This window comes from Lepidochelys kempii, chromosome 10 (genome assembly GCF_965140265.1).
Source record: "Lepidochelys kempii isolate rLepKem1 chromosome 10, rLepKem1.hap2, whole genome shotgun sequence".
Taxonomy (NCBI): domain Eukaryota; kingdom Metazoa; phylum Chordata; order Testudines; family Cheloniidae; genus Lepidochelys; species Lepidochelys kempii.
The window spans coordinates 72937420-72961403 of NC_133265.1; the positions used below are offsets into that span (position 1 = coordinate 72937420).

Consider the following 23984-nt stretch of genomic DNA (forward strand, 5'->3'; position numbering starts at 1 on the left):
CTCCTTGGCAATCCTTTTATTTGGTTCTTGGCTGGCCAGGTTGTCTGGGTACCTCTGCCAAAGAGCTCCCAACCCCAGCAATGGGGCTTTTAAGGTCTTAGATATTTCTTTGTTAACCCCACTAAGTCACCCATCTCTCACTCACACACACACATGTGCACACATGCAGCCCCTCCCCCCCACACACACACACCAGAGGTACAAGTGGGTGGGAGTCGTGGTCCATTTGAAGGGTCATGGGGAAAGAGGAGGGGTGTGAGGCCTTTTGGAAAGTCATTAGCAGGGATTTGGCAGAGGCATATTTGGGGGACACAAGGAAGATTGTAGCAAGGGCCTATTGAAAGGAGGAGGAGGCAGTTGGGTTCTAGTGGAAGGTTTTATGGAGGGAGAGAACTGGGGCCTACTGGATGTTTGCAGGAAGTGCGAGCTAGAGCTTACTGGAGTGTGATGGAGAGTGAGGAGGTTCACAGGGGGTGGGAGATGGACATTTAAGGGGTCTGGATGGGAGGGGCAAGACTGCTGGCTCAACTAATTAAACTGTCTCCGTTATTCAGCTTTTCATTCCTGTCAGTTCACCTAATGAGAAGCAAAGTCTTTCCTCATGCTAAAAACAAATCAAAGTGATGACGTGGGCTGAACCCTGCAAAGCAACGTGGGAGAGTCACACTGGATCCCTCAGATATTCTTTCTCTAACTTCCGCGCAGTGCTTCTCTTTTCATCTCCAGCAAGGGGTCTTTCCCGAGAGAGGGGAAGGAAGGTAAGTTTGGTCCAATTGCCCCTGGGGGCTTAAGTTAAATGGGTCTAGGTAGCCATGAGGGTTACTCCACACTTGTACCATTTATTGTTGTCTAGTGACCTAGGTAATTCCTTCCTTGTTATTAGACACTGCGGGAGCTGTGGCATGGAACCAAGCAACACTACGCAGACTAGGACAGGATGTGGTGTGAGATACTTATATCTACTAGCGACAAAGAGTGAATGGTTTCAGAGTAGCAGTTGTGTTAGTCTGTATCCGCAAAAAAAACAGGAGTACTTGTGGCACCTTAGAGACTAACAAATTTATTTGAGCATAAGCTTTTGTGGGCTACAGCCCACTTCATCAGATGCATGCAGTGGAAAATACAGTAGAAAGATTTTATATACACAGAGAACATGAAACAATGGGTGTTACCGTACACACTATAATGAGAGTGATCAGTTAAGGTGAGCTATTACCAGCAGGAGAGAAAAATAAACCTTTTGTAGTGATAATCAAGATGGGCCATTTCCAGCAGTTGACAAGAAAGAGTGAATGGTAACTGCTAGGGATGGGCAAACATTTTGCATCAATTCTTCTTCAATGAAAAATGCCTGTTTAAACTATATGACTATTTTTGTGAAAAAAAATCTAAATTTTCCAATTTTTGACAAAATGATGCAAATAAGAAACGTTCATTTTAGTTCAACGGCAATGGGATTATTGTTTTTCAGTGCTTTTGTTTTGTTTCTATTTGTTTTCTCTCCCTTCCCCCCCCCCCCCCTTTGCTGGTGAGGAAAAGGGTAAATAGAAGAAATCAACAAAGACTGAAAGCCAGAATATTTCAGTTTCTGTTCCATTCAATTTGACTCAAAACATTTTTATTGGCATTGATTCACCCCCCGAAAAAACCCTGAAAATGCGGGGGGGGGGGGGGGAAATGTTGAATGAAATTAAATTTTGTTTTGTTTTGTTCGAAAACACTTCTTGGAAAGCATTGGCATTTTTATTTTTATTTTTACCAGATCTAGTAACTACCCGTACTGCAATCTGATCTGGACACCAGGGCTAGCATTTGAGCTCTTTGCATAAGACGCTACCCACTTTCCGTTGCCATAAGTGGTCCGGCCCTGAGTGGTACATCCCACCCCAAAAGCAGCGTGTCCAGCACTGCAGTGTCTCTCTTTTACCATGATTTTTAAGCCCCTGTTTTGGGCATTCCAGACCCAGCATGGTGCTGTCTCTGCCACTGAAACTAGCTGACTGTATTTACTGAAGAGCTTTGTTTTGGATGCAGATTATTAACCTCTGTCACCTGGAAGACATTACACCTGGTCAAGTTAATGGTTTGAGACTCGAAGATTAATGTTTGGGGTCTCAGGCCTCCCTAATTAGCAGCTGTGTGCAGTATGTGAGTGTGCTACGCCACTCATTTTAATCAGAAAGGTCCTCTCCCACAAATGAGACACATTACCAGTGTAAATAGCCCGTTCAGATTAATTCCCTCCCTCTCTTCTAGCCCTCCTTGATGTATGTCTTTGCTGTCATCCCCAATCTCCTTGTCCTGATCCAAGCTTTGTTGTTGTTGTTATTATTATTAATCATGTTTATCACAGGAATACCTAAGGCCCAACCAAGAATGGGACCCAATTGTGCTAGGAGCTGCACAAAGAGGAGCAGAAAGTCCCTGCCCCAAAGAGCTTCCAAGGGAAATAGACAGGCCAGACACAGGGTGGGGGAAGGGGTAGAACACACAAGCAGAGTGAACAATGGAATGGCAGCACACAGCATGTTAGTTCCACGATTTTTAGGGGGTGGGGGCAGATAGGAGGGGATCGGCAAACTGGAAAGAAAATGGAAGAGAAGTGGATGAGGAGGATAGGGCAAGGGGGAAGAGGGGCTATGGAGTGAAGCAAGGTGAAGAGATTATGAGGGAGGGGGAGAGGGAGGGCAGGAGCAAATGGCCAAGGAAGTCAGGGCAGAGAAAGTCCAGTAAAAACTGTAGGAAATTGTCTGAATGTCCACAGGTCCTTGCTTTGCCTGCTTCTGCTCCTACCATCCCAGAGCCTCTGGCCGATTCCTCCTTGCAGTTTCTCTCCAAGACCGCTGTAATGCTGCCTTCACTGATTTAAGAGCATGAGTGCCAACCCTATACTTGGATTTTACCAGCCAATTATCAAGTGTAAACCCCTCAGACACTTTAACAGCCTTAACAGAGTCCCAGTCAATTCCCCTTGGGTGCTCCATCTATGTCACCCCACAAGTGAACATGCCTTTTTGATGGATGGTCATTGCACCAAGAATCACAGCAATATTCAGGTTACCCCCACTCCCAAAGGACCAGTCACTTACTCCAGATCAATTGCACCTTAGATCTCACACCAAAGACACTGCTTGTAGCCAATCTTATGATACGCTATATGAAGGTTTATTAAATAGGAAAAGGAAACGAGTTATTTACAAGGTTAAAGCAGGTTGACATATATACACAAATGAGTTACAAGCTTAAGTTTCAAAAGGTAATAGAAGCTACTCTAATAAGCAAGCTCTGTATGTCCTTCAGGGCTAACCCAGGCTAAGCAGCTGGGGATCTCTTGCTTATGCCTAAAAATACTTCCCACCCTCCCAGTCCAAGCAGCATAGAAATAATCAGTTCCTCCTTGTTCAGGACTTTATTCCCCTCCTGCCATATGCTCTGAGCTGCTAGTTCAGTTGGTGGGAGGAGTCCAGTTGCACGACTCATCTTCGCAGGAAGGAGAGCAGAACAACAAAAGTCTTTTGTCCTCTTGTAGACGATACGTAGGGAAATTCCAGTTGCAACCTCCCACAATAGTCTGGTGTCTGTAGAACATTCCTTCTGTTGAAGATCAGCCCCCCACACTAATTAATGTCTCTCTCCGCTCTCATGGTTTTCACAGTCACTAAGGGCTTGTCTATATTACCCGCAGGATTGATGGGCAGCAATCGATCCAGCAGGAGTCAATTTATCGTGTCTAGTCTAGACATGATAAATCGACCACCGAGCACTCTCCCGTCAACTCCTACCCCACCAGAGCAAGAGGCGCAGGCAGAGTTGACGGGGGAGTGGCAGCCATTGACTCACCACAGTGAAGACACTGTGGTCAGTAGATCTAAGTATGTCGACTTCAGCTACGTTATTCACGTAGCTGAAGGTGCGCAACTTAGATTGATTCCCCGCTCCCCAGTGTAGACCAGACCTAAGGCTGGCAGTACAACCTCTCAAATATTGCCTTACAGCACAGGATTCAAATGTGATCAGTGAGATTAATGCAGGCAGCAACTCACACGTATTTAATAAAGGCTAAGCACTAAACGCATTCTTATCATTCGAATGCCTATTTTAACAATGCTAGCACACAGGTGAGCCAGCCTGACTCCAGCTGTGTATTTGTCAGTGTTCACTTGAGATTTGGGGACCTTGGCATGAGCTAGCGCCTGGTTTGCCAGCATCACCGCCACATAGCTGGGGAGAGGGGAGAGGCACCACTGTGCCCTAGTGACTCCAGAGTATGTGTGGGGATTCTCGACTGCACGGTCTGGGTCATGGGCTCAGGGGGATTGGTCCTGCTTTGAGCAGGGGGTTGGACTAGATGACCTCCTGAGGTCCCTTCCAACCCTGATATTCTATGACTCTATGACTCTATGACACATTTGATCCCCTTTCTCCCAGTGCAAAAGTAACATGAAATAGCCCCAAAACACATGCAATGTATATTCAGCAACTAGCCCAGCAGAAACTGTTGGATCTGCACAGAACTTGACAATCCTCCTAAAATGTAGTTTCTTTACTACAGGGAAGCAGAGCTGGGCAAATACCATGACATGTTTGCTGGGAATATTCATTCCAATGTTAAAAACAATTTGCTTTGCCTGTGTTCATGCCCCTATTGTGTTTGCTTCCTGTGCATAGTTTCTCCTCCCTCCTATGTGTATCCATTGTAATAAATATAGGTCAGGAACGAGCATGAATTTGTGCCTTGTCAGACAGTTAACTCATCACCCCTGCTTGTTATAAAAGATTCTGCAACCAGACTCTAATCAGGCACTTTCAGCATGCAGGTCTATCAGCAGCCAGGTTAGCTTTGCCTTTGTACGCACTTACCGTGATGTGGTATAATGCCATCTTCTCACACAGTAAATCCAAGGGAGTCTCATCACCATAAGAAAGGAATTATCCCTTTAAAGGCAGCTGACCCTGCCCATTGATAGCTCTGACATTCACTCTTAACATGACCTACCGCCCAGCTCTTTAGGGAGAGATCCTGGATCAGAATGTTAATAGAGTGTAATAAAATCAGGTGGGTGCTTTCAGCAGACTGGAAACTCAAAGGTTTCTCTTTCAGCTACAGCTCTGAAACAGCAGGTGTGTTCTAGACAGACAGGCTTTTACTGGTGTTTCTCTTCTGTCAGGTAAGGATATTCGACCCTGGTCTACACTACAGAATTACTTCGGCATAACTATGGCACTCAGAGGTGTGAACAATCCACAGCCCTGAGCGACGAAAGTTACACCGACCTAAGCACCACCATAGACAGTGCATGTCGGCGGGAGAGCTTCTCCCACCAACCCAGCATTGACAAGAGAGCTCTCTCCCATCGGCATCAAGCATCGTCATTAAAGCACTACCGTGGCACAAGCTGCAGCGGTGGAAGAGTAGACCTGCCCTTACACTGGACCAAGACAGATAAGGAGGGACACAGAAGGAGCACTAGGATCTACCTTACCAAGCTACTCAAGTCAGCTCCAGCCCGATGCCATTCAACTCTTCCTTTTCCATTGCCCCCAAATGAACAGACTGTCTTCTATACTGCAGGAGAAAATTGTGCCAATGCAACCACTTAGGAGGCTTAGATATTGTGCTCAATAAACACAAACGTCAGTCGTATGGGGTTATATTTCTGCACATACTAGAAGCAAAACAGATACAACCAGCCCACATTTGATTATTATTTATTGTCTGTAGTACCTAGTAGCTGCAGGAATAGACCAATACCCCAATGTGCTCGGTGCCACACAAACACAGAACAAGAGATTGGGAAAGGAACAATCTAAGTGAAAGACAAGATAACAGGTGCATACAGGCAGGCAGAAGAACTCAAGGATACAATGAGAAAATACTGGTCGGCATGATATAGGCAGTGGTTTCAGCACACCAGCTGCCTAATCAGTTTTGACTGGCTGGCTTTCATTTAAGATTTAGGGAAACAAAGCAAGAAACATGAAAGTAAAGTCTCCAGCATGGAGCATTGCATGCATGCATGCTGGGTCCATGAGATTCTATATTAGCTCTAAGAAAAGGAGGACTTGTGGCACCTTAGAGACTAGCAAATTTATTTGAGCATAAGCTTTCGTGAGCTACAGCTCACTCCATCTCTGCCCCATGCCTTTGCTTAACCCCCAGTAACAGTAAGGCCTGATCTACACAGGTCTTTTTACCAATTTAAGTATTTTGGTTAGGGATGTGATTTTTACTGTCTAGTTTTACCTGTACAAGCCCAAGTCTATATGCGATTATGCTTGTATCGCTTATTCCTCTTCCCTTAGGGGCATACGCTACGTTGGTGTTGTCACTACTAATATGACTACATCTACACTGAGGAGTTTGTGCGGCTTTAGCTATACCTGACTTTTTTGTGTAGATAAGCTCTGAGTCTGGTCTAGTTTAACGCCCTGCAAATGTGGGCAGCACGCTAGCAGAGAAACATGATTAAGAAGGAGAGGCAGCATCCAATGACTAATTGGATTAATAACATGAGATGCATTCCCCGTAGAATCCATGAGACCATTTCCCAGCTGGTCTGTGTTTTTGAAGCATGCCTTCAACGTTCATTTCATGTATTAATTCCCCACCAAAATTAACACTCATCCAGTATTTACACACACAACCTCTCTGTGACTTTGGATTGAAGCAGAGCCACTTGAAAGAAATCTGGACGGCTGGGCAAAGCCTGGAGCCACAGAATAGTGGAGCTTTTTGTTGCAGTAACTTTTGGACAAAGAGGTGTTTAATTTGCCACTATTGTAAACATGCCAGCGAATCTGAAAGTGCATGTGGAAACACATAACAGGTTATTGTACTGCAAATCACAAGCTGCCCACCACAAGAACTCACTTTGCAACAGAAGGTGAGGCCTAAAGAAAATTTGGTACCTTGCGGATCACATTCCACCTGTCCATATATACAGACTATACCTTCAGACCATGAAACTCTACGTGAACAGCATATTAAATGTTGTTAGTTTGTGGGCATGTTCTCATAAGGGACTTTGTTAGCTTTCAAGGCCTGATTCTGATTACACTGACACTGATGTCAAGCAGGAGTAGCTGCACTGAATTTTGATGGAGCTGCAAAACTGATGTGCGAGGAAATCAGGCACATAGAATTCAGGGCCAGGCTTTCAATAGGACTCTCTAAGCCAGATGTTAGGGCAGCTGCATAGCAGCCAGTTGGGGGGTTCAAAGTGGCATTAGATATGTGAGTGTTCATATGGATGTGTACCTGTGTTGGCAGAGTTTGAATGTGTGTGCATGCAGGTGTTCAGTGGATGGGTGTGTGTAGATTAGTGTGTGTTGGTAGGTTTCGGGGCTGGTGTGTGAGAGGGTGCATGTGTGTGCAAAATGCATGTGTATTTGTGTTTGCATGTGTTTTTTTGATAGGCACCTCCATGAATGTGTGCATGAGAGAGAGGGCATTTAAAAGGATGGAAGAAATAAAACCTGCTAAAGCTAAATATATTTTCTGAGCAGAAGGGGCCAAAAGACATAGAAAACTCATGAGAGAAAAGGAATAAATCAGTTACATAAATATGTTTTCTCTGCACTAAAACTATTCCATTAGCAAAGCAGCCTTCTCAAATGAATGTTAAGGATATCTGTGAAAAGGAAAAATGTGTGGGTGATGAACAAGGGAGTTCTCAGGTTTCATAAATAAACCTTACTGGAGCAAATCTCCTTCTCTGTTCACACCTGCCAGGGAAGCTGGGTTCATGGGCTGAACTTGATCTGAATTACCAGGAGTGACATGAGCGCTTCTTGGAGTCTTGTGTCACCGTGGTTGGTATGTGGGAGCTCCAGAACAATAAAGAAACCTTTTCCATGGTTAAAAAGTAATGAAAACCCAGTTTGGGTATGTTTAGTGCCGGAGCAACCTTCACCTCTTCTTCTTTCCTCACACTCCAACTCAGAGCAAACAAAGCTTGAATGTACCAGAATGGTCCTTCAGTTACCTCCGGAGAAAACAGTCTAAGAATCTACTGAACATTTTCATTCTCCATATTTTTCACACTAGGAAAAAAACCCAAAACAAAGCCCCTGCTGGCTTCATTGAGGCATTTCTCTTTAAAGGTAACAACCTCCCCAAAGAGTTTAAACAGCACATGTGTTTCTATAGGACATTCATAGAACCCAATGTACTTGCATCTAACAACTTAACCTCCCCGAGAGAAGTGAAAATGAGTTTTTCACTTCTCGGAGCTCAATTTAATGAAGCCGCCTATTGACTTCCCTGTTACAATGTGTCCACTTACACAAGATTAATTGAAAATGACAGATTCTTCTATACCTAGAAGCAGTGTAGCATTAGCCAGGGCAGTATGCAGTCTACACTGCAGGGCATTCCGCCCAGTGGATTTGATATGAGTTAAAAAATAAAAGCGATATCATCACACCCTGGAAAAACACATGAAAAATAAATGTTTCTCAGAGCAACGCACGTGACTTTGTCTTCATTTGAATACTGATTTCTCTGCTGGCTTCCTGATAAAAAATTAACCCATCTGCCTCCTTGTCACTAGAGTATCCCCCAAGGAAAATAAATTAATGAGCGAGTGAGAAGGTTTTGTTAACAAACATACCATAATGGTGGGCGAGACACCCCCACAGAGTTTATGCAACTTGTTGAGGAGCAAGAAAGTTTACGCAGCTTTATGTAACTTTAAAAATCCATTGAAGTCTCTAGTTTACTGGTTTCCATCCAGGCTGGTAGGAAGAGAAAGTCATTACAAAAGGAGAAGCATGGCAAGATGATTGGAATGATGAAGATGATGTGGATACGAGTAAATGGACACCTTTTTAAAGCTGTGTCTTTAATGTCCTCTGACACAGTCCACAAACCATCATAGAGCAGTAAGGGTGGGAGACTGAGAGTCACTGTCCACACAGATCCGGAAGTCCCACTTTAAACACAAGATATCTATGCCCTGCCGAAACTCTCACGCTAAGTGATTGTGCGGCACGGTCTCTCAGGAGTGAGCCATAAGGGCACCAGAGCACGCTGCGTTTGCTGAGGGGCTGAGAAGCAGCGTCAGAGCATCTGTTGTGAGGTTGATTTAATTTTTCACACACGCACACTCCTTTTTTCCCCCTTATTTTTCTAAAGACAGTCACTGGATCTGAAAACTTGGCAGACATGATAAAAGAATTGACTGACAAAGGCTTGGGCTGGACTCAATGTGTCCTGATAAGCCTAAATCCCACCTGAGGCCTAGGGCGATCTCTGGAGAACGCCTGCACTGATGGATTCCTTTGCTTTTGAAGATGGTTTGAGATTATACAGATTCCACAGGTAGGTTCCACCATTTGAGAGGTGTCTGGATCTGCTCTCTCCTTATAAATAGGGCCCTACCAAATTCATGGTCCATTTTGGTCAATTTCACGGTGAGAGGATTTTAAAAATTGCAATGTCATGATTTCAGCTATTTAAATCCGAAATTTCACTGTGTTGTAATTGGAGGGATCCGGACCCAAAAAAGAGTTGGGGGGGGTGTCGCAAGGTTATGGGGCAGGGGAGGGGAGGTTGTGGTACTGCTACCCTTACTTCTGCACTGCTGGCAGTGACTTTGCCTTCAGAGCTGGGCACCCGGCCAACAGCCGCCGCTCTCCAGCCGCCCAGCTCTGAAGGCCGCGCAGAAGTAAGAGTGGCAATACCGCAACCCCCTTAAAATAACCTTGTGACCCCCCCTGCAACTCCCTTTTGGGTCAGGACCCCCAATTTGAGAAACACTGGTCTCTCCCGTGAAATCTTTAAAGTATAGGGTAAAAGTACACAAATCACCAGATTTCACGGGGGGGGGGGGCACACTTCATGGTCCATGTTTTTCATGGCAGTGAATTTTGTAGGGCCCTACCTATAAAGATCTGATGAATTGAGGCCTATGGTATAAAATTCAGATGAAATGCCTTCAGCATACATCCCGATCAGAGTATGGGTGAGAAAACACAACAGAGAGATGATTTCCAGTTCAGCAACAAAGCTCTTGTGCATGGTGCTGAAGAGCTGACCTGAGGACCCTGCCCTGGTAGCTGGGAATAGTATTTGTTATCCACATTAGTTCAGTGAGTTTCACATCCCCTCAAGTGGCTGGTCTGCATATGTGGTTAACAACCTACTACAGCTATTAGGTGAGAGTTACTCTTTTAGCACAAGTGGTAGATACTTATACTTTCAAATCCAGAGGTCCTGGATTCAAACCCAGCTCACAACCCAGACAGGAGGTTATTTCATATTCACAGTGAATAATTTAAATGACAAATACAATTCTTTTTGCTGATAATAAATTGTTCATGAAAAGACTTTTCATTTTTATGAATGTGTTCCCTATTCAAACATGTTCAGAGATATATCTCAGTCTACTGGTTCACTTGAGCTATGTTTTTGGCTACCTGCCATTATTTCATTGTTATTTTCTGTCATGTGTGATGAGTTACCCAAGTCAGAATATTTCTCTTCCTTTACTGAATGACTGAAACTTTTATAAACAGAATAGAGATTTTTAGATTGGCTGCATGTGTCCTTTCATTGTGAACCTTCACTTGAGTGTGTATTTGGGAGAATTTCCCTTTCTGCAAATGTTCTTGCAAGCAAAGAGGCCATTCATATGGCCAATGAATGGAAGAGGTCACAATGACCATTGATGCAAATTCTCAGGATTTAGTTGCCTGAAGCTTCACAATTACGTCACTGATGTATTTGCCCATCTGTGCTTGCACAGATTTTGCCATGGAGATGTGGACAGCTCACCAAGCCTGCCTCTGCAGAGATCTCCAAGTCACCTGTCATCATGGACAGTATCACGTGGAGGCTCCCTATAGCATATGTATTTGCTCATAACTGGTGGGGTCAAGCAGAAGAGTTACTGAAGGTGACAATTATGCCACCAAGGTGTTCGCTGAATTTCAGGCTTCTTGTTGTTTCATTTGATGAGGGTCCCTTCAGAGAAAGGAGGACAGCCTTGTGGTTCAGGCCTCTAGACTGGGGCTCCAAAGACCTGGAGTCAATTCCCAGCTGTGCCACAGATGACTTCTAATCCTCCATTTCCTTTCCCCCTCTATAAAATGGGGAGAGGGACAACTTCCTTTCCCCCATTCTTTGTCCGTCCTGTCTATTTAGATTGCAAGCTCTTTGGGATAGGGACCGTTTTTTATTGTGTTTGTACAGCACTTCACACAATGGGCCCCAATCTCAGCTGCTGTAGTAGAAACGATAAAGAAAAATGTGGGAATAAAGCAGTACCAGTGGTGAGAGGCAACTGCCAGCTGTGAGTCCATCCAGCACAGGCATCCTATGGCTGAAATACCCAGCATAAGGATCATTGGCTGTGCACCCTGATGTATGGCTGCATTACCTGATTTGCTGCTGCATTCTTGAGTGCACGACTGATGGATGCTCATTGCTCTGATTCATCCCTTGAAGCACATAAATTGGAGGAATTAAAGGAGAGGAATTTTTTTTCCCTAGCATAGTTGTGGTCACAGCTTGGAAAAGGTCAAAAAGCTCTAGAGAAAGAACAGATTTTAGAAAGAGCACATCTTTTAAAGGCCTTCTGCATCCTGAGATCCATTTGTACAGAGACAGTTATTGATTATTTCCAAGAGGTGCCAAACCAACCCCCCAGCTGTCCTTGCTCCGAACAGCGAGTACACACAGGTTCTGTTGTCTTTATATTACTTTCTTCATTCAGGGAGCCTATGGTTTACAGTATGGATTTTTTTAATAGGGAATCTGTTCTGAAGCTTCCGGAAGTTTTCAGCCCTCTTATAAGGTAGACTCAAGTGGTCTGATCTGCCAGAGGTGCTGATTACCCACAGCATCCCTTCCCATTGAATTCAGTGGAAGTTGTGAGTACCCAGCTTCTTTTGAAAATCAGGCTTTAGGTCTTTTCTGTGGTTCTCCAGCCGGGAGACCTCCAAGAGAGCCTCGGGATACTGCAGCAGGTGATGAGGTCTCTGAGCAAGGGGAATGCTGTGATCCCAGAAGGAAGTTCCATCTTTCAGAGGCCTGGATTGTTTCTGATCATTACAATCCCCAGGCTTTTTTAGCAAACGTAGGGGGTGCTATTTCTAATGTCCTGGCTAATGCTCCGCCACAGTGGTAGCTGAATGTGTTATTGTTCTGTACATTTTCTTCCGTGGTGAATGTTTGTGCAGTGTTGCCCTGGGTGGTTTAAAATTTGCCATACTTATGCCCAATGGTAGTTGCGTTTCAGCAATGGGTGACATGATTCCAGTGCACACGCTTTGTAAGGTTTGCCGAGCACTTTGGGATTTTTGGATAAAACATGCTATGCAAATGTCTGTTCTTATCTGCAAGAAACCGACACGACAGCCTGCCAGTCAGTGACGTGTATGCACTTCAGAGAACTGGTGTACCACGCAGCTTAGCTGCATTCAGCAGCACAATCAGTCTGTGCTCTGGAGAATAACAACAACAGCAAGGGCGTTACAAGTCAGGATTGAGTGCATCAGTAGAGAAATTGGGGAGTGGGGCTCAGAGCGGAGTCAAGATTGAAGTGGATCAGCAGAGCTATTTTCAGGGCCTGACTTTGAATCACTGGGCGTTGCTGCATGCCAGGATTGAGGGGTGTCCGCAGAGCTGCGTGATGATCCTTGACCAGAAAAGCATGGGATATTGCAGACTTGGATGAAGATGCATTGGCAGCCCTGGGGGGGAAGGTGGGTAGAGAATCTCAACTGGGATAGCAGAGGGGACTACAGGTCACGAGTGAAGTGCCCCAGAGGCATTGGCCAGTGGGGTGAGTTTGCATAGCACTTTTCATAGTCTATGGGGCTGCAGCTCACCCTACTGCGAGCAGTAAACTCACTCATGGATTGAAAGAAGCAAGCATGCCAGCCGTATGGGAACCCCAGGCAAAGTCACCAGTATCCCTGTTAGAGGAAATGAAGGCAAGTAGGGCATGTGTACTTGCATACAGCAAACTGCTACTCTGCTGTTACCACCAGTAGTAATCCCATGATGGACCTGGCCTTGTCTAAGTCCACATTCACATGGCACCAAAGTGGCAGTATGTTCTAGTCCTTCCCATGCTTCCTGTGGATCCATCAAACCAGGATCCATCTGTATATATTTCAGAGTAGCAGTCGTGTTAGTCTGTATTCACAAAAGGAAAAGGAGTACTTGTGGCACCTTAGAAACTAACAAATTTATTTGAGCATAAGCTTTCGTGAGCTACTGCTCACTTCATTGGGTATGCATCCTTAGTCTCTAAGGTGCCACAAGTACTCCTTTTCTTTCATCTGTATATATGTGTCCCTCTCGCTCGTTGCCATTGTGCTGCTAATCAGATTAAGGTTTCCCTGCTATCTGAGTCACCCTGCATTCTTTAAGGCTATTTTTAGATAGCAAGGTGACTCTTCTCCCCTTGGGGAGAGGATCCATCTTGCAGCAGTGCTATGAGAAGGCAGAAATAGTATCCAGGCTCACAAGCCACTGAGGTGGAAACCTACTGCCAGTGAGAGAGAAAATATACTGGTTGCACACTTCCTTCAGTCTAGTTTCCTTTGGCGCTGAAAACTCAGCCAGCCCTGTGGTTTGTAGGATACCTGCGTGTGGCTTTGTTTGACTTGACACCCAGACCCAGAGCAGCGGGATGAGGTGTTGTTCTCAGTGAATGTCTGGGGCTGTTTCGGGGGCTGTTCGTTTGCTGCTGAATCGAAGGTTTGGCCTCAGGTTTGTTTTAAAGGTTCTCCTTGGCTGACAGCTGGCAGCTCGCAAATGTCAGCAAAAGAGACGAGCGCAAAGGCGCTTCCTCCCACGTGGCTTTAATCTGGCCCGGCAGCTTCTCATACAAAATAACAGCAGGACACACACTGTCTCTTTGGATTCTCGTCAAGATCACCCTCGTGAGGGTTTGTGGGGAGGTGGCGGGGAGGAGGCGACAGGAGGAAACAGAGCCTTCATCTGTGAACCACAGCAATTCCCCTGACAAGGCAGCATTTTTGGAAACGGGTCCAACTGTGCCATCCCCAAGAGCCAGGCTGAAGCTAGGAAGAGGGAGCTGAGCTCTGAGTGGCTCCCAGTGCTGCAGAGGCCAAGGGCAGGTGTCACTGAGGAGGACAAGGAATTTCTGGGGAGAGCAGAAGGCAGGCTCTGACTCAGAAGAATGGGGAGCACTTGCTGAGGAGGAGACATATTAGGCTAATGATTCATCTCCCAAGGGAAGCAGTGGAGGTTCTACTACTTGGGATACTTAAAATCCATTGGGCAATATCCCACTGCAAGCAATCCTGCATTGGCCATGGAAAATAGGAGCAGCAGGAGATGGGAGGTCTTTCCCAACCCGAGTTCAGAGGGGCCATGTTTCAACCATCTGGAGGGCTCTTTGCCTAGCACTTTCCAAAGAAGAAAGCTCAGTGAGGTGAAGCCAAGAGTCCAGGGAGAAGAGGCAAGCCCAGTGACCCCAAAGCCAACATTTCCATGATGCACAGAGTGAGTGATGCTACCAGCTGCAGGTTGAGGGCCACCAGAAGAATGGCAAGTTGGATGGTATTCAGAAGCCAGGGGAGCTTGACTGAGTCAGCATCTTTAAAATGTGCCCTCTGAAATGGTGTGCGCCTGCTGCTTGCCACGATTACAACAGCTGCTGCCTGGATCTGGCCCCCTCCAAGTGGTGGCTGCTTCTGTGCCCTGCTCATTGTGCTGCCCTGTGCGAGGCAGGGAGAGTTACACCAGGGAAAGCCTGGCAGGGTGTGCAGGTGAGGAGAGGGATTAGATCTGTCTGATGTGCTGATTTGGGTAAGGGTGCAATCAAGGTCTTGTCTACACTTGCGGTGGTGAGTAAGGTACATGCAGCTTCCTGGTGCCGGAGCCTTTCCCCGCCAGAGCCTTTCCTTGCGGCCGGCGTCTTTTCCTGAGGCAGGGAGAGGCTCCAGCCGTGGTGAGGCAACAGGACACTACACTGCTAAAAGCAGCACCGCTTGGGTGAGTAGAGAGCCATGTAGGGATAGAACCTAAGGGTTCAGGCATGTCTAAGCCGTGCCTCACTGTCTACACTGCTCTTTAGAGCCATGCTTGTGGGGCATGCGGTGTCTGTACTCTAAGTGTAAGGGGACTGTTGCCCCCTTACTAACATTCAGTGGGGGTGTTTTAGTTGCTAGCTCCCAGTACTAAAAAGAGGGAAGGGTCGATGGGAAACCAGGACCCTGAGACTGACAGCCCCCAGGAACAATGGGGAGAGGCCAATGCTCCAGGTCAGCCTGAATGACAGGGCGGGCAGGCTAATCAGGGAGTCAGGAGGCCAGGGAGGTCCCGTCCTCCCTGTGAGCTGGATTTGCCTGGGTCAGCGTGGGGCCGAGCTAAGGAGAAAGCAGGGGCCTGAGCTAAGCTGGGGAGCAGAGCTGGGCCAGATCCAGAGGGACCAGAAAAGCAGCGCAGAGAGAGCAGACCCTGTCCTGGGGGCTGAGCTGCAGCCCCAAAGCCAGAGGCACAGTCCAGAGAGAGCAGACTTGCCCTGGGCGCAGAGCTGCAGCAACCAGAGCCAGAGGGGCCAGAGAAGCAGCCCAGGAAGCAGGTCAGTGCTGGGAGCAGAGTCACAGAAGCAGCCTGCAGAGCAGACCTGCCTGGGAGCAGAGCTGCAGCAACCAGAGCCAGAGGGGCCAGAGCAGCAGCCCAGGGAGCTGGAGGCAGAGCAGCAGCAGTGCAGAGACAGAGTGGTGCAGCTGGGGGCTGGAGCAGACCGGAGCTGGGTGCGGTGAGCAGCTGGGGAGACCGAGGGGGACCCTGGGCAGCGGGTCCAGCACAGGGAGACGCCTCAGCCAAGAGGCTCTGCAGGCCAGGCTTGGATCGTAACCCCGACAGGGTGGGGGCGACACTGGGAAGAAGGGTCCTACCACTTAGAGCCTGAGAGCGTGTGGCCACCACCAGAGCGAGTGTCCAACCCACAGCATCCCTGCAGCACAGCCAGGGCCGGAGAAGAAGGCCTGGGACTTACAAGGAACAGACTGTGAACTGCCCTGATGTTCCAGAGACACTGTTTGTGATGCTCCCTGCCACAGAGCGGGTTGATGAGTTTCCTTTAACGTTTCCCATTTTTCCTTATTCTTTTTAAAATTAATTGTTGATTAAATAACTTGCATTTGCTTTAACTTGTGTGTAATGGTCAGTGGGTCATAGAAGTGCCCAGTGCAGAGAGAGTACCCCGGAGTGGGGACACCCTAGCCCCTGTCCTATGTGACCACAGCAGGGTTGGGGGTCGAGCCCCCCAGGAATCCTGGGCCCAGCCTTGTTGGAGTTATGAGGACTCTGCCAGACAGGAGAGTGGAAGGGGAGTCCTCAAGGGCAGGGAGGCCACTGGGTAAAGGAAGTGGGAGCGAGGACTCAGATCCTTTCGCTGGCCCACTTCACCGGGGTGGTGCAGAAGCCAGGAAAGTTCCCCACAATAGCGGGACTATTCCCCCACTTACATAAGGGCTGCCCCAAGGATAGACCTCCCTGAAAAATTACCTCACGTAACTGGAGAGGAGGGGGAGGGGAGAAAGTGAGACTGTAAGAGAGAGAGAATGGGATTGATTGAGTGTGTGTGTGAGTGTATGCGTGTGTGGGGAGAGAGAGAGAGAAAGCACCATGGATTTCTGGTTCACCTCATTCACTCTACACTAGGAAGAGCGCCATGGGCGAAACATCCCAGCTTTAGACTTGTGGGTATCTCGCTGCGTGAAGCTGGTTTTTCCACACAGCACACAGAGACCATTGATGTGGTCTAAGACCCAGAAATGAAACGGGACAGAATAGAACCAATCTGAACCCCTGGCACAAAGGCTCCTCCAGTTTGCCAGCAGCCAGAGCGACGGGGAGCTCTGTTAGCAGGGGGTGCGCCCTGTTCTGACCAACCTTGTGGCCTTACTGAAAGCAAGCGGAGTTATTTCCACAGAGTAGACCCCCCTAGGGGTTTCCTAACTGACACGAAGGCGTTCATTACCAGGGCTTGGCTGGACTGAAATACAATTGACTCTGTTTAATGCTGGGAGAATGAAGGAGTGCCAGACTAGATCTCTGGAGTGGCAGGCAATGTGTCACTTTTAATAATCTTTCCCTGAATAATAAGGGTTGGTCCCAGCTGCTGAATCTATCAGGGTTTGTGTTCTTCTTTCCTTACATTTGAAACCAGAAATTCTCCCTCTCCTGTGCTACTAAGAACTACATGGACGGGTTCTTTAGCCACAAAGCTGGTAGCAAAGACATGATGCTTGGAGGGCAGAAGAAGGTGGGATGGAAAGGAGTAAGTGCATCTATATAGCTCTTGTGTGGATGTGGAGCAACTGCAGTGGAAATCAAAACACAACAGTGTAGGTAGGTGTGTCTGGTTTGACATCAGCAACAAACTCTGTGTAATGAAATGTACCACTATAGTGGTACGTGATAAATAGAGCGAGGGGCCTGGGGCAAGCATAGAAAGGAATACAGCCAGAAGACCCACAGCATAGAATCATAGGACTGGAAGGGACCTTGAGAGGTCATCTAGTCCCCTGCACTCATGGCAGGACTAAGTATTATCTAGACCATCCCTGACGGGTGTTTGTCGAACCTGCTCTTAAAAATCTCCAATGGTGGAGATTCCACAACCTCTCTAGGCAATTTATTCCAATGCTTAACCACCCTGACAGTTAGGAAGCTTTTCCTCAGGTCCAACCTAAATCTCCCTTGCTACAATTTAAGCCCATTGCTTCTTGTCCTATCCTCAAAGGTTAAGAAGAACAATTTTTCTCCCTCCTTCTTGTAACAACCTTTTATGTACTTGAAAACTGTTATCATGTCCCCTCTCTGTCTTCTCTTTTCCAGACTAAACAAACCTAATTTTTTTCAATCTTTCCTCATAGGTCACGTTTTCTAGACCTTGAATAATTTTTGTTGCTCTTCTCTGGACTTTCTCCAATTTGTTCACATCTTTCCTGAAATGTGGCACCCAGAACTGGACACAATACTCCACTTGAGGCCTAATCAGCGCGGAGTAGTGTGGAAGAATTACTTCTCCTGTCTTACTTACAACACTCCTTGTAATACATCCCAGAATGATGTTAGCTTTTTTTTGCAACAGTGTAACACTGTTGGTTCATATTTAGCTTGTGGTCCACTATGATCCCCAGATCCCTTTCCGCAGTACTCCTTCCTTGGCATTCATTTGCCATTTTGTATGTGTGCAACTGATTGTTCCTTCCTAAGTGGAGTACTTTGCTTTTTTTTTAATTGAATTTCATCCTATTTACTTCCGAATATTTCTCCAGTTTGTCCAGATCATTTTGAATTTTAATCTTATCCTCCAAAGCACTTGCAACCCCCTCCCAGCACAATATCATCCACAAACTTTATAAGTGTACTCTCTATGCCATTATCTAAATCGTTGATTAAGATATTGAACCGAACCAGACCCAGAACTGATCCCTGTGGGACCCCACTCATTGTGCCCTTCCAGCATGACTGTGAACCACTGATAACTACTCTCTGGGAACAGTTTTCCAACCAGTTATGCACCCACCTTATAGTAGCTCCATCTAGGTTGTATTTCTCTAGTTTGTATATGAGAAGGTCATGCGAGACAATATCAAAAGCTTTACTAAAGTCAAGATATACCACGTCTACCGCTTCCCCCCGTTCACAAGACTTTTTACCCTGTCAAAGATAGCTATCAAGTTGGTTTGACACGATTTATTCTTGACAAATCCATGGTGACTGTTACTTATCACCTTATTATCTTCTAGATGTTTGCAAATTGATTGCTTAATTATTTGCTCCATTATCTTTCCAGGTACAGAAGTTAAGCTGACTGGTCTGTAATTCCCTGGGTTGTCTTTATTTCCCTTTTTATACATTGGCACTATATTTGCCCGTTTCCAGTCATCTGGAATCTCTCCTGTCTTCCATGACTTTTCAAAGATAATTGCTAATGGCTCAGATATCTCTGCAGTCAGCTCCATGAGTATTCATCAGGCCTGGTGACTTGAAGACATCTAACTTGTCTAAGTGATTTTTAATTTTTAACAGCAACTTCCACCAGCAAGGAACTGTGAACTGCATCCACCGAGATCCCCTAGTGCTCTGAGGCACTATTTTAGGCCCAGGAGATACAGGTTGCTACCTGGAGCCTATACTGATGCCCTAGCCTTTATGGAGTGTCTATGTCATTTGGATTTGCAGGCAATGTATGAAAAGTCAAACTGACTTGTGTGCTTCTCATGGGAAAAGCCAATAAGGATGCCTATTCCTGTTGATTACTAGAGTGTTTTCTTAACCAAAACCTTAAGCGTAACATTCTGCCGGGGCGCCCTGAGCACAAAAAATGAGATTCTGGCTCTGCACATCTTCCCTCACTTGGAAATACACCCATGCAAACAAAGCCAGCTTTATTTATTACTTCTAGGTAAAATAACAGTGTGAACGGTGATCTAGTTATGCAGCATGAACTTAAAAAAAATCTTGAAGTGTAAACATCATCTACTGAAAAAAAATGTCTTAACCCCAATTTATAATGATTATTTATATTACGGTAGCACTCAGGAACCCCAATCCAGGACCTGCTATGCTAGGCTCTGCACAGGTAAGTTTATTTGCTTTGCTCTGGTTAGCTGAATGTCTTAGATCAGCTGAGGTTTTTGTGTGTGTTGAATTTGCCTCTCAGTCAGATGTAGTTGGCACTGGCCCATAAGATAAGGTTCAATGGCCAACAAACCCCTCTTGGAAAGAGTTGCTTTGACCTCAAGGCTGAGGTAGTGATCTGAGGTAGTGATCTCATTTCTGAGAAGTAGTGGAGCTATAAACCTAGCTCACTCCAAGCAAATCCTATACAATGTTTGCATGAGACGTGGAGGATAATGTTGACAGAGGGGATATGCTCAATGTCTGAGCATTGAGAAATGCACTTTTCTTTGCATACTGAGTGCCTGGTTTTCATCCTAACTTTTCATCACTTTTCTTTGCATACTGAGTGCCTGGTTTTCATCCTGGCTGCGGCCCACCCTTGTTGTTTGCACAAACAATGCCTGATCTGAACAGCTCAATGGAAAAATTTTCATTGGGATTGGGATCAGGCCCATGGTTTTATAAGTGCAAATGGCTGTGGGTGCAATTGCCCTATAGGCTGACTGCAATTATGCCTGCAGAATTTGTGCCCTCAAAATCACAGGCATAGAAAGAGAGACAGGCCATAAAATCATGCCCTTAAATGTCTGCCTCTCTGACTGGCACCTAGACAGACCCATTAGAAATATTATATATAAAACAGACAGACAGTTAAGGCATATCAGGCAGTTAAATTACACCAATCGCGTCCACAAAAAGGAAGGTTGGCTTTAAAAACTTGTAGCTGAAGTGTCCATTTCTAGACCGTTCCCACTGATGGTCCCAGCCAGATACATAAATGCAACCCAATAGAGGTGAGCTGTTTCTTTAGCCCAAAGCAATTCTGAATCTAAGGTAATCTAAGTCTCTGCCATAGGTTGTAAGTGGGTAGACAGCATATGCAAGGGAAATACTCACAGATAAGCACCAGTAATTTACACACCTATTCTAGATAGAATCCTCTTACATATCATTTCTGCCCAATCTATAAAATGCCCCCATTCATCCAGCAGGATAAATTCACAGGCTAGTACCGGGGCAGCACTGTGATCTGCGTATGCTTTATGAGGTCTCTTTGACATGACTTGAGTAAATCCTTTTGTCCGTTTTTTGGTTACTGCCTGGTCTGTAATCTTCTAGGCTAAACACAGCCCCGCTGAATGGAGACTGATATTAAGCAGTACAATAAAATACATATAAATTTGTGTTTCATCTCACTTCGGAGGTAATGAGGTAGTTTAATGTGAAATGTAATTTAAAAGCAGGTTTTTCTCTGTAATAGATTCAATATCCCTGAGAAGCTGACTGACAGATTAGTAACTGCTACCAAATGAAATACATTTCCTTCCAGGAAATAATAAGAGGCAAAGGCAGCTGGGGAGAAAGAAGCTGAAATGCAATGATCTGGGGACTTCAGAAAAAGACTCAAGTCTTTCTCCAGCAGGTAAATACTGCATGGAACAGATTCAATTCTTAATCCAGAGAGGATGAGAAATTAAAAAAAAACATGCAAATTAAGCTACAAGATTTAAGAACAGTTTTCAAAAGGGAATTTGAAAAATAGGTACCGAGAGCTTTCACTTTAGAAAAAAAATTGTTCGTTGCTTTGACTGTTGTAGAAACGTGAAGGCCTGTTCCACCCAAAGGATGGAGTTACACAGTAATGCTTAGAAAAGCATCTGTTTGAGAGCCTGGAGTGTGGAGTGCATTGTATATCCATAGTACAGGTATAGCACGGAAGTGGCTGTTCAGCTGTAGGCAGCCTTAGTGGGGTTGACCCCAAAATGTACAATGGTAAAAGCATAAGCCACAAATGACTAAGCCCCTTAGCTGGCACCTGTAACGAGCTTATTATCCTTTTATATGGACTTGGTACTGGAGGTGACATGTGGAACACACACTAAACAGTGAAGTACACAAGATTCCCTACTCTGCATGCCTCACCGGGAGGTACTTTCTCGATGGGTCACCGGGGAGTTCAGACTCTGTGGCCCACGCTGTCTGTGCTGTGATTCTCAGAAGGGAGCCAGCTATGGCAGTGGGTTTTGTTATCTGGAGACCTGTCCACTGAGAAAGGGATGGACCCAATAGGCTCATGTCACATAGGCTGCCTAACAGTCTACTGGTGCTCACAACATTCACCCTTCTAAAACGATGATGTGGCTATTTATCCAAGCCAGAGAGAGGCTCTGGACATTTGCATTTTCTCCAGTGCAAGCTTCAGAGTATGTTCTAAATGGCTGCAGTTCTTCTTTTGACTGGCAAAGGTGTATCACCATAATGCCAGGCATGAAAGGAAATTTCCATATGCTTGGCGTGACGGGGCAAGGCCAGATGGCTATAGTAAAGTAATAGGAGACAGATATATTAGCCATAGGCTAAACAAATCCCTGTTACCAGTATAAGCAAATGGCAGCTGCGTCAGGTCCATTAAGACACCTGCAGCCAATTAAGATCTTTCCAGAAGGCAGGGAGGACAGGTAGGTTGATTGGGACACCTGAAGCCAATCGGGGCTGGCTGAAACTAGATAAAAGCCTCCCAGTTAGTCAGGTGGGTGTGCATGTCAGCAGCTGTAGGAGGAAGTTGCGCTGTTGGAGAGACTGAGCAGTACACACCATATCAGGCACAAGGAAGGAGGCCCTGTGGTAAGAGTGAAGTGGATCTTGAGGAAGTGGGGGCTGCTGTGGGGAAGTAGCCCAGGGAATTGTATGCATCCTGTTTCTAAAAAGTCAGCTACCATAGCTGATACTATTAGGGTCCCTGGGCTGGAGCCTGGAGTAGAGGGTGGGCCTGGGCTCCCCACTTTTGCCCCCTGATTAATCACTGAGACTAGGAGACAGCAGAGTCTATGCAAGGGAGGAAAGCTTCTCCTCACCTCCCTCACTGGCTTATGATGAAAATGGCTCAGTAGGCTGTGACCTTCGCCTCTAGAGAGAGAAGGGCTACGTGAAGGGTCACCAGCGAAATCCACCAGGAAACGCAGGACCCACGGAGACAAGGACAGAGCTTTGTCACATTGGGCAGGAATCCAGCCCATAGTACTAAGTGAAGAGGTCCATAATGCCTCCTGGCATGCCTGTGCTCCTGGCCAACTACAAGTGGCCGGATGCCAATGAAAAAGGCCATTGGCCAGTCTCAGCTGGTCCTGTTGTCAAGAAGAAATGGGTTTAGGATGGTAGCTTGCAAGATGTAGAAAGTAGTAGCAGCCGTGTTAGTCTGTATTCGCAAAAGAAAAGGAGTACTTGTGGCACCTTAGAGACTAACAAATGTATTTGAGCATAAGCTTTCGTGAGCTACACGAAAGCTTGTGCTCAAATAAATTTGTTAGTCTCTAAGGTGCCACAAGTACTCCTTTAAGATGTAGAAAGTGGCCTCTGTTGTGTCAGAAGATCCTCCTGGTAGTGAGTGATACTCAGCATCGGACCACATGGTTCTTTATTATCAAGGATCCCATCTGTTGATTCTTGTGGAGTATTTCTACCATCTCAAAATGTCCTTTATCTGGTATCTCTTATCTCACCCTACCTCTACGAGTGTAGATGGGAAAGTTGCATTCTCTTGTAAGGACAGCAATAAGTAAGCCTAATCTAAGAGTTATTTCAGTATGTTTCCTTTTCCTCTCCTCCCAGACCTTCCTTCACATGGGTACATGGGAGACAAATCTCCGTATATCATAGCATCCAAAAGACCAAGAAAGGTGCAGCTCATAAGATATTCAAAAAGTAGTTTTCACTCAGGACAAGTTCAAAACAACCCTTATCAGTTCATCAACCATGTCCTGAGCCTCATTTACAGGACATGTGTTGAATGGAAGACTTCACTAACTTGCTAGTCTTCTGAATATCCTGGCCATGACCTAAGGTGGAGAAAACAGGAGCTGAGGAAGGGAGGAGTGAGTTTGGATTAGGACATAGAATCAAAGAATATTAGGGTTGGAAGAGACCTCAGGAGGTCATCTAGTCCTATCCCCTGCTCAAAGCAGGACCAACACCAGGTCTATCGGGGGCCTTAAAAGACAGCTCATTGCTGCTGAAGGGGCTCATAAGTAAATCAAATTTATTTCCCAGTCAGTGCCTGGAAAGTCATAGACTCACATTTGCATAAGCTGTGTCTGTGTTTTACGCATTGTTTTTCCTGTTGTTTCTTTGTCCTGGTGCCTCCTCATTTGAGTGCATTTGCTGATATTCTCTTCTAACCACCACAGTCTTCCCCAAAGCTCATGCCAGTCAGCTCAAACAATAATTAGGAGGTTTCACCCTCCTAGCATGTTTTTCTCCAAAGAAGACTCGAAAAGCGTGACCTCCTCCATTTTTGTCATGTTGTCCTCTTTCCTTGCTCAGGTACCAGCTACACTGAGAAGTGGAGCCTTTTATCATAAGA

The 23984-nt window shown here is 45.9% G+C and overlaps 1 long non-coding RNA gene across 1 annotated transcript; it reads left to right on the forward strand.

The window, feature by feature from the left end:
- The first annotated feature begins 558 nt into the window (after window positions 1-558).
- On the forward strand, window positions 559-8466 carry LOC140917960 (uncharacterized). The gene is made up of 2 exons (XR_012161050.1): window positions 559-758; window positions 5169-8466. It is a non-coding gene; the product is annotated as an uncharacterized lncRNA (long non-coding RNA).
- Window positions 8467-23984: the final 15518 nt, after the last annotated feature.